The sequence below is a fragment of the Canis lupus genome, chromosome 13, assembly GCF_048164855.1.
Source record: "Canis lupus baileyi chromosome 13, mCanLup2.hap1, whole genome shotgun sequence".
NCBI classification, from domain to species: Eukaryota; Metazoa; Chordata; class Mammalia; order Carnivora; family Canidae; genus Canis; species Canis lupus.
In genome coordinates this window covers 23,687,943-23,701,673 of record NC_132850.1, presented here as the reverse complement: position 1 = coordinate 23,701,673, position 13,731 = coordinate 23,687,943, and the positions used below count along the sequence as shown (strand labels likewise).

General features: G+C 36.8%; 1 long non-coding RNA gene across 3 annotated transcripts in view; it reads right to left on the bottom strand.

Moving 5' to 3' along the window:
* LOC140602799 (uncharacterized) overlaps positions 1–13,731 on the bottom strand; it is a 90,553-nt gene that overhangs the window by 51,015 nt on the left and 25,807 nt on the right. For 2 of the 3 annotated variants that reach the window (XR_012005714.1, XR_012005712.1), the window contains exon 5: positions 11,483–11,644. The exons of the other annotated variant lie outside the window; for it this stretch is intronic. This is a non-coding gene — a long non-coding RNA (uncharacterized lncRNA). The remainder of the gene's footprint in view (positions 1–11,482; positions 11,645–13,731) is intronic. 3 annotated transcript variants of the gene reach the window in all.

Sequence of the window (13,731 nt, the reverse complement as noted above, 5' to 3'; positions counted from 1 at the left end):
TATATATATATACCACTTCCTTTCCCATTCATCAATCAATGGATGCTTGGGTTGCTTCCATAATTTGGCTATTGTAAATAATGCTGCTATAAACATAGGGGTACATGTATCCCTTTGAATTAGTGTTTCTGTATTCTTTGAGAAATACCAAGTAGTGTGATTGCTGGATTGTAGAGTAGTTTTATTTTTAACTTTTTGAAGAAACTCCAAACTGTTTTCCACCGTGGCTGCACTAGCTTGCATCTCCCCCCACCCCATAGTATATGAGTGTTCCTTTTTCTCTGCATCCTCACCAACACCTATTGTTTCTTCTGTTATTGATTTTAGCCATTCTGACGAGTGAGTGTGAGATAACATCTCATTGTAGTTTTCATCTGCATTTCCCTGATAATGAGTGATGAAGAGCATCTTTCCATGTGTCTGCTGGCCATCTGAACATCTTCTTTGAAGAAATGTCTGTTCATTTCTTCTGCCCGTTTTTAACTGGAGTATTTGTTTTTTGGGTGCTGAGTTTTAGAAGTTCCTTATATTTTTTGGATAGAAAGCCTTTATCAGATATGTCATTTGCAAATATCTTCTCCATTCCATAGGTTGTCTTTTAGTTTGGTCAATTGCTTCCTTTGCTTTTCAGAAGCTTTTTATTTTGTTATAGTCCCAGTAATTTATTTTTGCTTTTGTTCCCTTGCCTCAGGAGGCATATCCAGAAAGAAGTCGCTATGCCCAATGTCAAAGAAGTTACTGCCTGGGTTCTCTTATAGGATTTTTATGGTTTCAGGCCTAACATTTAGGTTTTTATTCCATTTTGCACTTATTTTTGTGTATGGTGTAAGAAAGTGGTTCATTTTCATTCTGTTGTATGTGGCTGCCCAGTTTTTCCAACACCATTTGTTGAAGAGACTGTGCTTTTCCCATTGGATATTCTTTCCTGCTTTTCAAAGATTAATTGACCATATAATTGTGGGTTTATTTCTGGGTTTTCTATTCTGTTCCATTGGCCTCTGTGTCTATTTTTGTGCCTGTACCACACTGTTTTGATTACTACAGCTTTGTAATATGACTTGAGGTCTGGAATTGTGATGCCTCCAGCTTTGCTCTTCTTTTTCAAACCTTCTTTGGCTATTTGGGGTCTTTTGTGGTTCCATATGAATTGTAGAATTGTTTGTTCTAGTTTTGTGAAAAATGCTGGTGTTATTTTGATCAGGATTGAATTAAATCTGTGGATTGCTTTGTGCAGCATAGACATTTTAACAATATTTATTCTTTCAATCCATAAGCATGGAATGTTCTTCCAGTTCTTTGTGTCCTCCTCAATTTCTTTCAAGAGTGTTTTTTCAGAGTACAGATCTTTCACCTCTTTAATTAGGTTTATTCCTAGGTATCTTATTATTTTTGGTGCAATTATAAATGGGATTGTTTCCTTAATTTCTTTTTCTTCTGCTTCATTATTAGTATACAACAATGCAACAGATTTCTGCACGTTGACTTTATTTCCTGTGATTTTACTGAATTCATTTATTAGTTCTAGCAGGGTTTTTTGGTGGAGTCTTTCAGGTTTTCTATATATAGTATCATGTTATCTGCAAATAGTGAGAGTTTAATCCTGCCATACTGATTTGGATGTCTTTTATGTCTTTTTGTTGTCTGATTGCCGTGTCTAGGATGTCTTGTACTACACTGAATATAAGTGCTGAGAGTGGACACCCCTATCTTGTTCCTGACTTTGGCGGAAAAACTCTCAGTTTTTCACCATTAAGGATGATGTCAGTCAGCTGTGTCTTTTTCATATATGGCCTTTATTATGTTGAGGTAATGTTCCCTCTAAACCCACTTTGTTGAGGGTTTTATCATGAATACATATTGTGCTTTGTTAAGTGCCTTTTCTGTATCTATTGAAATGAACATATCCTTTCTCTTATTAATGTGATTTATCACACTGATTGATTTGTAGATAGTGAACCGCTTTTGCAACCAGGGAATAAATCCCATTTAATTGTGGTGTATGCTTTCTTAATATATTGTTGAATTAGGTTTGATAGTATTTTGTTGAGACTTTTGGCACCAGTGTTCATCAGGAATATTGCCCTACAGTTTTCTTTTTTAGTATTGTCTTTATCTGGTTTTGGTATCAGGGTAACACTGGCCTCATAGAATTAATTTGGAAGTTTTCCTTTCTTTTGTAGTTTTTGGAATAGTTTGAGAAAAATAGATATTAGCTTTTCTTTAAATATTTGGTAGAATTCACCTGTAAAGCCATCTAGTCCTGGACTTTTGTTTTTTGGGAGTTTTTTGGTTAACTGATTCAATTGTTTTGTGGGTTTTCAGTCTGTTTAAATGTTCTATTTCTTCCTGTTTCAGATTTGGTAGTTTATGTGTTTCTAGGATTTATCCATTTCTTCTAGGTTATCCAATATGTTGGCATGTATTTTTTCATATTCTCTTACAATTGTTTGTATTTCTGTGGTATTGGTTGTTATTTCATCTCTTTCATTTGTGATTTTGTTTATCTGGGTATTTTTTATGAGTCTAGCTAGAGGTTTATCCATTTTGTTGATCTTTTCAGAGAACTGGTTCCTGGTTTCATTCATCTCTACTATTGTGTTTGTTTGTTTAGTTTCTATGTCATTTCTTTTTCCTTTTTTTCAGATTGTATTTATTTATTTGAAAGAGAGAGAGCTAGAGAGCACCAGCAGGGGAGGGGTAAGTGGAGCCCAACATGGGCTCCATCCCAGGAACTGGGGATCATGATCTGAGCCAAAGGCCGGTGCTTAACCAACTGAGCCACCCAGGCACCCCTATGTCATTTATTTCTGTTCTAATCTTAATTATTTCTTTCCTCCTGCTGGTTTCAGGTTTTGTTTATTATTCTTTCTCTAGTTTCTTTAGGTTAGGTTAGGTTAGGTTAGGTTATTTATTTGGATTAGGTAAGGTTAAGTTACTTATTTGGATTTTTTCTTTTTGAGGTAGACCTGCGTTGCTATAAACTTCTTCCTTGAAACTGCTTTTGGTGCATCCCAAAGATTTTGGACCATGGTTTTCATTTTCATTTGTTTTCATGTAACGTCTTATCTCCTCTATCTCTGACTGACCCATTCATTGTTTAGGTAGCATATTATCTAACTTTCACATATTTGTGGTCTTACCAGATTTTTTATTGGGTCATCCGCATTATGATTATGATTATGATTATATATGTCCTTTTTTTTCTCTTATGATAGTCTTTATTTTAAAGTCTTTTTCTGATATAAGTGTTGTACTCCAGCTTTCTTTCGACATCCATTTACATCATAGCTGTTTCTCCATTCCCTCACTTTCAATTTGCAGATCTAAAATGAGTCTCTTTTAGGCAACATATAGATGGGTCACACAATGTCTTTTGATTGAAGTGTTTAGTCCATTTTAAGTCAAAGTGATCAAATAAATCAAATATGTATTTATTGTCATTTTATTATTTTTTTGGTTGTTTCTGAAGATTTTCTCTGCTATTTTCTTGTCTTTCATGTTTACTGATTTTCTTTAGTGATATATTTGGATGACTTTCTCTTTATTCTTTGCATATTTATTAGCGGTTTTTGATATATGGTTATCAATAGGTTTCTGTATAACATCTTCTATACCTAGTGATCTATATTAAGTTGATGGTTGTTTAAATTCAAACCCATTCTTTACTCTTCTCCTCCCCATATTTTAGGTATATGTTGTTATATTTACATCCTTTTATTTTGTGAATCTCATTGATTTTTTTATAGAAATATTCATTTTGATAACTTTTGTGTTTCCTACCTTTATGCTGTCACTTTTGGTCTCTCCACTCAAAGAGGCCCTTTTAATATTTCTTGCAGGGCTAATTCAGTGGTCATGAACTCCTTTAGTTTTTGTTTGCCTGGGAAGCTCTTTATCTCTCCTTCTATTCTAAATGACAGCCTTGCTGCACACAGTATTCTGGCTGCAGATTTTTCCTATTTAGCATTTTGAATATATCATGCCCCTCCATTCTGGCTTGGGAAAGTTTCTGCTGAAAAATCACCTGATAGCTTTATGGGTTTTTCCTTATAAGTTATTATCTTGTTTTAGTGCTTTAAATTTTTAATCACTATATTTTGTCAATTTAATTACAATATGTCTTGGTGTGAATTTGTTTTTATTGATTTTGATGGAGTTCTCTGTTCTCTGTCCCTCCTGCATCTGGATATCTGTCTCCTTCTCCATATTAGAGAAGTTTTCAGCTACTATCTCTTCAAATACATTTTCTGCCCCCTTTTCTCTCTTTCTAGGACTCCTATAATACAAATGTTATTATGTTTGATGGAGTCACTGAGTTCCCTGAGTCTATTCTCATTATGCATAATTATTTTTTCTCTCTTTTATTCTGTTTGATTACTTTGCATTATTCTACCTTCTAGTTCATTACTTTATTCCTCTGCTTTTTCCAGCCTGCAGTTCATTCCATCAAGTGTGTTTCTCATTTTGCTTATTAAGCCCTTTATCTCTATTATGTTATTCATTATCTTTGTGTTAAGGGTTTCATGCATGTCTTCCACTCTTTTCTCAAGTTGGTGAGTATTCTTATAATTATTACTTTCAATTCTATCAGGCATGCTACTTATAGTTTTCCTATCTGTTTTTCTTAGATCTCTGGCTGTGGCCTTGTCCTGTTCATTCATTTGGGATAAATTTCTCTGTCTTTTCAATTTCCTTAAGACTGTGCCTATTTCTCCGTGTTAGGAAAGTCAGCTACATCTCCAGTTCTTGAGGATAATGGCCTTATATAGAAGAGGCCCTCTAGTGCCCTGCTGTATAGCGAGTGCTACCTGTTCCCCAGGGCCTGGCACTTCCCACAATGGCTCCAATGTGTGTCATGTGGGCTCTGATCTTTTGTCCTGACTGCTTCGTCCTTTAGGCCACTTGTCTGCAGAGGCTCTCTTTGCCTGTTGTGGGCAGTGTTTGGTCCCTGGCCTAAATGTAATGCATTTTAACTAGGTGTGCTCTGCTCTGTTTGTGAAATATGACCTGTTGCCATTGACACTGGAACCAAAGCTTCACAAAACTCATGCCTCAGGAGACATGGTGTTTGGGCTGATATTCCTAGGGCCCAGGAGGGACCCACCCACCACTCTGGGTCTGAGGCAAATATGACTGGAATGGGTGGTTCCACTGGACCACTGGGGTTAGGGCTTGGTGTAATTAAGATAGGTAGGAAGTGTCACTGCTGCACTAGTTCCCTGAAGTGGCTCTGTGCTTATGCTGAAGAGCAGGAGAGAGAAGTGATGCCTGCCAGTTTCTTTGTTCCTGGAGGGTTTCCCTGTGAACACTATTTCTCTGGGACACCCTACAAGATGAGCTAATAACTGTGTGGCCCAGGTGCTCTTTGGATTGCTTTTTCCATGCTGTGTGTCTGCAGTTGTTTGCCTGCCTTCTCTCCATGAGCAGTGCAATGCACTCAGGGCTGTCTCTCAGCTAAGCCTGCTGACCTTTGATACTCTAGGCTTTAAGTCTGACTGGTTGCAAGAACTCACAAAATGTGGACCTTCTCACTTTCCAAGCCAATTGCTGTAGGGATTTGTTTTCCCAGTGCACTCCCCTGTGTGATAATCTGTCTCTTGCCCTTCTCCAAGACCATGGGTCCCTCCCCACTGCAATAGCCACAACCCACTTGTCTCCCAAGCACTTCCTGCCTCCTTTGATGTGGCCTCTTCTTTACCTTTAGTTACAGAGTTCTGTCAGCCTTCAAGTCAATTTCTGGGGTACAAGGATGATTTGATAGTTATCTAGGTGTATTCATGGGACAAGGCAAGCCTAGGGTCCTCTTACTCTGCCATCATCTTCCAACCTCTCTACTCTCAGAGTTTTAAACCTTACTCTTGGTCTTCAAACACATCAGGAGCTGTTCTCTACAAGTACATACATCAATTTAGCCTCTTTGCCATTGGTTAACATGGTTCGTCCATTCATACCTATAGATACTAGCCTGGGAACACCCAGAAGTTGGGAAGGCAGATTATAATAAGTTCCTGTTACAGCTTTATGTGTAAACTTTGTTCTTCCTATGTACCATATTACCACCCTCAGGACAGAGATTATTATATTACTTTTTTATGGATCATAGTACACAAAAGGTGCTTAAACATGTTTGCTGACTTAATAAAGAAACATAAGGAAATCTCATGGCTTAGATGGACCTCAAATTTTAGTATGCATAAGAAATCATCTGAAGGGTTTTAAGCTTATTTTAAGATTATAAACTGCTCTATCCATGTATGCAGTAAAGTAACCATTTTTCTACCATGAACCTAGCTCTTGTACTCACATATACAAGATGAAGAGCTATGTAAAGTTTAACAGTAGTGTAGCAAGACTATAAAATAAATTGATTTCTCTAAACTAGACAAGAACATGCATTTGATTATTATTTAACAGTAATGATGTGTACTAACCAATAGGGGAAGAAAATAGCATAGAGGGGAAACTGAAGGGTGTTTCTGGGAGCAGCAAGGGTGGAGTTGCCAGTGGCAAAAATAGGGCAGTTCTGCTCCGAAGCTATGCTGTCTGGCAGCTCCAAAAGGGTGAACTTGAGTTTTCTCCTCTCTCAAAAAACAGGGTGCAGTGCTCTACTGTCTCTCAATTCTTTCTTCTAATCAAGAAGAGCCCATAGTCAAAGCAATCTGCATTCTATGCGGAAGGAATGAACCATATGCTTCTCTGCTGTTTCACCTAAGCTTAAATATAACAAGAGAGGTGATTTTCAATGCCATTCACTAAGTCCAAAATGTAATAGCAGTGTAATAGCATCAACAAGAAACGATCCAGTTAGAAGTCTAAAGAACGCTTTAAAAATCAATGTTAAAGATTAATTTGGTTTCATTGCAAAGAAGGCAAGCGCACATTGAACAAGAATGTAATGTAGCAAAAGCAGCAAGAAGGGTTCAGTGGAACCAAGCAATCAAAATGCCTGTATTCAGATAAGAACAGTTTCTTCTTTTATTTAGAAAAAGGTCTCTGATTCTAAGGAAAGCTCAATGTTTCTTAAATTTGTATTGCTTCCCCATGTTGAAATTGGAGTTGTTTTTCTATCTAATGTAAAATTATTCCTTTATATTTGAATAACTGCTCAGACCACCAACATCAGCCTGCTATCCTTATGAACAAATAGAGTTTTCAATAAAAGCTGAGAGAAGCAACCTCTGCCTATCTACTTTAAAAACTAAAGGGTTTTTCAGGTTTCTCTGATCAAATCACAAACAAAACACTGCCTTTTAGTGCTTTGACCTGCCTTCTGGTGTCACTGAACTTGTTCTTTTTTTCTTTTGTCTTTTTTTTTTTTTTTTCCTCTTTCCTGTAACCTGGGAATTGGGTCTAAAAACTTGATTAGATTTAGTTTAAACATTTGTGTCATACTGACACTATAATCCTGTGAACACACCCAGAACCACAAACTTCCGCTTGTCTGTTGTGACACTGGGTTTGATAGCTGTATTAAGTCATCAAGTGCCCCCACTGTAAAAGTAAGGGTTTGTTTTTTTTTCCCTTTGCAATTAACAAGTGACTTGTGGACATACTAAACAAATATTTTCTTCCTCATCAGCTTCTCACCTAGTGATTTTGGCTCTATCGATTATCTTTGCCCAAATCAATTTTCCATTAAGAATTCCAAATGGTGATTTTTCTCATTCTCTGTCTTCCATATTAATGAGCTGACGTTGTTTTGTTTGAAAAGTAGGGGCAGTTTGGGGGTACCTGGGTGGTTCAGTGGGTTAAGCGTCTGACTCTTAATTTCAGCTCAGGTCATGATCTCAGGATCATGAGATCCAGCGCTGCCTTAGGCTCCACATTGTGTGTAGAGCCTGCTTGCAATTCTCTCTCTCTCTTTTTCCCTCTCCCTCTGCCCCTCCCCCCAGTCTCTTTTTTTCTCTCTCTCTCAAAAAATGTTTACAAATTAAAAAAAGAGAAGTGGGGAGAGTTTTTACACATTAACTGGTTTCAATACTGCTCTCAAAAAACATACAATAAATAATTTCTTAACCTATTTCCAGACCAAGTTGTTGATATAATGTCACATCCACTGGTGACACATGAGCCTGCCTCTCTCTCTCTCTCTCTCTCTCTCTCTATTTCTCTCTCATAGTACATTATTAATGTCCACTGCTATATATTCTTAAAGTGATGTTTCTACTTGCTCATCATTTATTATATAATTTTTCTTCTACCCAACTATTTCCTCACAGTCACATTTGCTCAGTGGTCATATTCTGCTTTCTCTGCTTCACATGTTATTTCTGGACCACCTGTGCCAGAGGCCTAAAGCCATCTTCACTTGAGCTCTGAGACTCTTAAGAAAGCAATGTATCCAACTCTATATAGTCAGTACCTAGAACTCCATTAGAGGGTAGGAGATACTCTGTAAATTGAATTGAATTCATTTAAAGGAAACATGGCCTAACCAATTGGAAATGTGGTAGCAAATTCCTTCCAGCCTCACCTTCCACGAACACAGAACTTCTGATAATTTTTGTGTCCCCATAAGAAATTAAATTATTATGTTATAAGAGCTAAGTTGACAGATATAGCAAATAAAAATACAGGGCACCCAGTTAAATTAGAGTTTCAGAAAAATTATAATTTTTACTCTAAGTATTTCCTGTGAAATACTAGGGACATACTTAAGCTAAAGAATTATTTATTTGTATCTGAAATGCAAATTTAATGGGGAAGCCTATGTTTGTTTGTTTGTTTTGGGGGTATCCTATGTTTTATCTGTCAACCCTACATGACAGGCACTTGGTCTTTGCTTACGCTTAATGTTTACTGATTGATTTCATTTATGTATGTTCACTATTGCTCAAATGTCTATCACAGTAAGTGCTTTTTATAGTGATAATCACCAGGCTCTCCTCTTTGACTTAAGTACTACCTAAGCAAAGCTAACTGTGGCTGTCAAATAGAGATAATAAATACTTTTGGTGTCTATTTTGAATTTATGCAGATTTATGTGCAAATTTAGTAATTATTTTTATCTCAGCATTTCTGGCAAAGACTGTTGGTTGGCTATGAAGTTTATTGTTCTCAAAACATACCCTGTATGTCTTTAATGTGAGTTTTTATTCCCTGATATAAAAAGGTAATTCTATTCTAAGAAACACTGGAGGACTCAATCAGGTACAGGACCTCAAAACCTCAGTGGTATCCAACTTTGCTAGGATAAGGGAACAAAGTCCTATTTTTTTCACATAGACAATTTAGCTGCTGGCTACTCCATAAACTAGCTTATATAAATGGGCATTGATTTTCAGGCTTTTGTGGAAGAGATGTATTTATAGTTGAATCTGCAAAATCCATTTAATTAGATTTTTTCATATATTTTCTAAAAAATGAATAGAAGTTAATATACTTTCTATAAAATATACTACTTCGTTCTGACATGACTTAAAGTTCTCAAAATGGCGAATGTGAATTACTGAATGATTTTCAGACTGTTTGGACCACAGCAAATTCAGTCATTCAAACCTCACTATCTTGATTAGAAGTTGGGCATCCATCAAGCTGCATGTACATGGAAAGTTTGTTTACAGTATATAGTGGATATCTTTAGTTTTGCCTTCCCAATCTTTCATGTTTCTTTTAGTAGCAGCAGCCTGAGTTTTGTTGGGAAGCCACCCTCCCTGCAGTGTCAGTCCTGTACTATTGTAGCTATTAGTTCTAGGAGAGGAAAAATGACCTAGAACGAACCAATCGGTGCACAGCATGGGAGTAAGGCAATACAGCATTGGACATGTTACATTTGAAGTACAAATGGAGGACAAACAGTTGGAAATATCAAACAAGTAGATGACTACTTAGGCCTAGAACTCAGATGTAAAGAGTTGTTGGAGTTACAATGCGACTCCATGACACTGTGACTGGCTTGAAGACAGGGAGAAGCCCATCTTACTAGCATGTGTATATCCCCAGCATCTAAGTACAAAGAGTGCCTGACATATCCATTAATTCATGCATTCACACACACACAAAAAGTGTCATTTGAAATACTAGGGAAGGGAGAAATGGAGAAGTACAGAAGTTGAGGGAATTTGTGTGAGAGAAACTGTTTGTTCTACAAACAGGGAAGACTGGTGGCTTGCCAGAAGGAAGAGGGCAAGAAGCAAAGGAAGATGAAACACAAGAAAAGGGTTGAGTCACATAAGGGGTTGTGAAGGTTGGGAGAGTTAGCAAAGGGAATAGAAGAAGCAGTAAAATCCAAGCACCAAGGAACACTGGACAGGAAGCTGAAACCGGATGCCATATTATAGTGGCATCAATCCCAATCATTGCTTTTCTCCAGCAATGATCTCCCTTTCAACCAAGAATTATGTCTCCCTGTCCTGCCTTCCTTTAGCAGTGCTTCTGCTGCTCCTATAGCATTTGTCAATATTTTCTTATAGTTGGCTAGTCTGTCCACCCTCACGTACTGTGAATTCCCCATCTTTGTGTTTCTAGCACCTCGCCTAAGGCCTACGACATAGTAGGCATGCAATAGGTGTGTGTTCAATTGAATTGAAGATCTAAATTGCATAAGTAACTCTCCTGCAGATTATAATCTGAAAAACAAACTAAATGCTTGTTTTAATGGGAGTATAAAAATGTGTTTTGAGGGGAAACCTTGAGGTTTGACATGAAAGGTCGATGAGTCCAGTGTCATTCAAAAGTGATAAATGGGAGATCCCTGGGTGGCTCAGTGGTTTAGCACCTGCCTTCAGCCCAGGGCGTGATCCTGGGGTCCCTGGATCGAGTCCCACATGGGGCTCCCTGCATAGAGCCTGCTTCTCCTTCTGCCTGTGTCTCTGCCTCTCTCTCTCTCTCTGTCTCTCATGAATAAATAAATACAATCTTTTTTTAAAAAAGTGATAAACGTGTAAAACCAAACACTTAGTATTACAGATTGCTTAGATTCTGCTTGTGAAAAAAAGATCAAATTAAAGGCAAAGCTTTCTGGACCCAAGTTGCCATGTTGTTGCTCTCCACTGTCCACAGCTGCACTTCCTCATGAGATAATCATCAGATGCTGTCAGAGTGTCTGTTTCTTGTGTAATGCCAAGTTTTCAAAAATAAAAATGGGTTCATGGTAGAATTGTAGAGCTGTAATCATTCAAAATGTTTGTCACTTCTTGTGACCTCTCTAAAAATATGTAAGGTCTACATGGTTGGTCAGCTCCTCTGCTGAAATGCTCAAGTCTTCTGTGAACTCAGGAGAGCAAACTAAGACTAAACATTTTACCCATCTATATGTTCATAAATGTAATAGGTAACATGGCGCAATTAAAGGACTGATCCAAATCTACCAACATTAAATAAAAGATTTTATAAACAAAATTTGGAGTTTTTAAGGAGGTTACTTGGCAGCATAAAAGGAAAAGAATACTCTAGGGAGGAAATAATGCCTTATGCAAGACACCAAATTGCCCAAGTAGAGTGGAAGGGGACACCAGCTTTAAAGTCATTGATTATGGGGCACCTGAGTGGCTCCATGGTTGAGCATCTGCCTTTGGTTCAGGTCGTGATCCTGGGGTCCCAGGATCCAGTCCCACGTTGGGCTCCCTGCATGGAGCCTGCTTTTCCCTCTGCCTGTGTCTCTGCCTCTCTCTCTCTGTGTCTCTCATGAATAAATAAATAAAATCTAAAAAATAAAAAAAAAAAGTCATTGATCAGGCCATATTTAATAGCAGACTCCAAGTGTGAAATATCAGGGATAGCGGCTCTGTCTCATTTGCTCTCTTCCAAGCTGTCAGAACATTAAAACTGGAGCTGGCCCGGAATGTCAGAGGGCTAATCAGCTAGCTTACCTTCAATCTCACGCTTATTTTTACTCCCTGTGACCAGAATAAGATGTAAAATGTGAGTTTGACTGTTAAAAGTACTTTGACCTAAGGTAATTTAAATCCAATTGGATTAGAAAAATGGTTGCACCCCTAAAACTATTATTCAGTTTAACATATTCCTCTGCACTGAGGTTAGTAGCCAAACTGCTAACTTTGCTTTACTCTGTCATTGTTTCTTTTGCATATTCCTGCCACAGAAACTTCTTAGAGGGTTAACTGAAGTAGGAGTTGGGTATTTGTACCTGGCTAAAACACCCTAAAAATATAAGAAAGTGTTGACAATTAATGATTTTTTTAAATTGAAATGCATTTTCCTAGACATTGGTTTAGACTGTGTAATGTTACTGAAATTAATCTCCTTATAGATTTGTTTCCTCCATTAGACTGTTAGTTTCTTCTGGACAAAAACTACTTTGAGTCTACTTTACATTCCTAGAGTATAACACAGAGCCAGGCACATGGTAAGCATTTAAATTCGTTGAGAGGGACCATTTGTCCAGTGCCAGTTGTATAATTAGAATTTTTTTTCTTTCTTACAGAGTTAGGAACAAAACTGCAGTGACCTGCTGCTATTCTGAGATGCTGACTATCATGGAAATTTTCCCGACCTGCTTTGTTGGGATAGCCCAGCCGCAAGCTCTACTCAATGTAAAAACTGTACCAAGTATCTTTTGTAAAACTTTGGGGCAGTTAGTGTGAGGCTATGCAAGGAATACTAAATTGGAAGTGTTCTAATCTTGGCTCTGTTACTTAATCTACTAACTATGGGAAAGCCACTTCATCTCTCAGGGGCCTTAATTTCCTCTTCTGTCCATTAAGGAGTTCGTATTAAATTATCTCTAAATTCCCTCCCAGCATTAACATTCACTTAAAATTCATCTTTGTATTTCTAACACAATGCTGGACCCATGATATGAGCTTAATATTTATTAGTTGAGTTAGGTTGAAGTGCTAGGGTCTCTAATACTTTACAATGTTTTAGTTTAAAGCAAACATTGATTTCAATGTTAAGTTTAATATTAAAATTGAAATGGTCTCCAAAAAAAAGGTCATTTTCCTCTCATTTTTCCTTTACCCAGCTTATATAAAAAACACACAGTGAGAAAACCACAGTAAGGCATCTTATACTTTTTAAAATCTTAATTTGACAAGCTTTACCTTTATGATACAATATTATCTAAGAGAATGAGATTTTAGGAGGAAAATGTTTTAAATTCCTTGTGCAGTTACCTCAAGAAGTTTTGATGGCACACAATAACTACTAGCAATCTATAAGTGAAAAAAGCACTAGTTTTACCTTTACTTCTGTAACATAATATATTCCCTCAAATAACTTCTTGAAAACCTTCAATTTACTTATAGTTATTAAATTAATTTCAAAGTAACATAACTATCTTCACTTTTTAAAAAGTCTGTAATGCTATTTACTAACTCAGGTTTTTTCAATAAAATTAGTGTAGTTGACATACTTAAATGATTATAACCCAAATCATATAGAACTCCATACAAATATGGAATTAATTTTAATGGTCATTGTTAATTGGTTGAGGTTGAACACTCATCTCTCAAAAGTAGTAATGCATACCTGCTGGAGATAAAGTATCATTATTATTATAAGGAAGAAAGATTGATATTTTTTTGTCAGTTTACCATATGACAGGCACTTTGCATTATCTCATTTGGCCTTCTCAATAATTTTCAGATTACGATCATCTCCATTTTTAAGATGGGAAAACTAATGCTTAAAGAAGTTGTTTCTTGCTCCAGAAAAAACAGTAGTATTCCAACCCAAGTTATCAAATAACAAAGCCTGTATATGCTCCTAAATATCATGCTGTGTTAACTTTGTTATATTAACTGCCTCACATCATTTTTTCAAGAATTC